Raw genomic sequence first — 1,625 nt, forward strand, 5'->3', positions numbered from 1 at the left:
AGAGAGAGGATTTCAAAGTGCACTTCAAAATAATTATTTTTCATTTCATAGGTTGTATTTTGCTACTTTTTAGGCTAGAGGGGAGGTTCTAGCAGCAATCTCCAAGTGATAATGATGCAGAGGGTCTCCTCATCAGGTCTGGACTGGTAGGAAATGCAGTCGCTTGAGGTCTAACACCAGATGGACAACCTTGCTCTGAATGTCCCCAAGACCACCCTTTTTCTCATTGTCCCCTGGGACTCACATCCCTTCTCCTTACGTCAGACTTCTCCCCTCAATTCTGCAGGTGGGTGCTGCAGCTCCTTTGCACCATCCCCACCAATTTGCCTTAGAGGACAGGCTGCACACAGGTGCAGAAGAATTATTCAAATCTGCAAGCAATGTGAAGAATGATCAAATGTCATAAATAAGCCAACACCCTCCACAAGCAGGTGCCATGTCCAAGCTGTCTCTGATGAGGTGCCTTTCTGCAAGGGACACTCTCATGAGAAATCTTTTAGGTGCTAGATACAGAAATATAGATCTAAAGACAAGGGAAGAGTTGGGTAAGGAGACAGTTTGGCTGTGGGGAGACATGCAAGCTTTTCCTTCCTGAAGTAAAAACAGCAGCACAGGTGAGACGTACCTAAAAGACCAAAGAATAAAGGGAGGAGAAAACAGGTGAATAACTGAAAGAGCCTTTGCTGAGACAGTCTGCTGAAAAGATGACTTCAGAAGTCGTCACTGTCTCCTGCTCAGGTACAAATATGTTAAAGATGAGAGAAAATAGGGGCGTGGTATAACTAATAACAATGGTGAAGTTCTGGTATAAAATCAGTATTTCCTTGAAGTATCGCTTTTGAAAGCTCCTTGAATTGGCAGAGGTCACTTGTGAGAAAGGACAAGTAAGTGTTGCAACTGTCTTGGAAGGAGTCCGTAAGTGCAGCTCGGGGAACCACAGGCTGCACGGACCCCCAGTGGTGAGGGGTGTGCCACCAGTTAGAGTCCTCTTGGGTGACATTTCTGGCACCTGAGCGGGTAACTGTCCAGGTGGATTTTCCAAGGGTAAATCCTGCCTCGCCAACCTGACAGCCTGCAGTTGTGCATGAGGAGCTCCACAGTGGATGTCATTTCCCTCAGCTTCAGCAAAACTCTTGTCATGGTCTTCATCAGCGTTCTTCTGCCCAAGCGAGGCCATGACACTCTGGGTGGGAACAGAAAGAGATGAGTAAAACACCAGCTGGATGGTCAGGCTGAGAGAGCAGTGGGGAAGGGCTCACACCCCACCTGGAGGCCACTGGGACATACTGGGGCAGTGTGGGCTGAAGAGGGTCCCAATCAGAAAGTCAGCCAAGTAACGACAATCACACCAATGTGGCTACATATCGTCCTACTTTATTTAGCAACTTTGTCATATTTATACTTCTAATACACTGTTCACGCGGCAGCTGCCTGACAGTCATTGGTTGTCGGTTACGTATTCATGTTACTTGTTGATTGGTTGTCATGCTGCAAGCGCCTAATAAGGATGTGCTAACTTAGCGGTTTTCATATCTTGCTTGGCATCCGGCCTTGTTCTTGTACAATGCTCATTATTCTTTATTCTGCCTATTCAAGGACAGTACAAGATCTTCAAAGGAACTTTG

This window comes from Falco peregrinus, unplaced genomic scaffold (genome assembly GCF_023634155.1).
Source record: "Falco peregrinus isolate bFalPer1 unplaced genomic scaffold, bFalPer1.pri scaffold_42, whole genome shotgun sequence".
Lineage (NCBI taxonomy): Eukaryota > Metazoa > Chordata > Aves > Falconiformes > Falconidae > Falco > Falco peregrinus.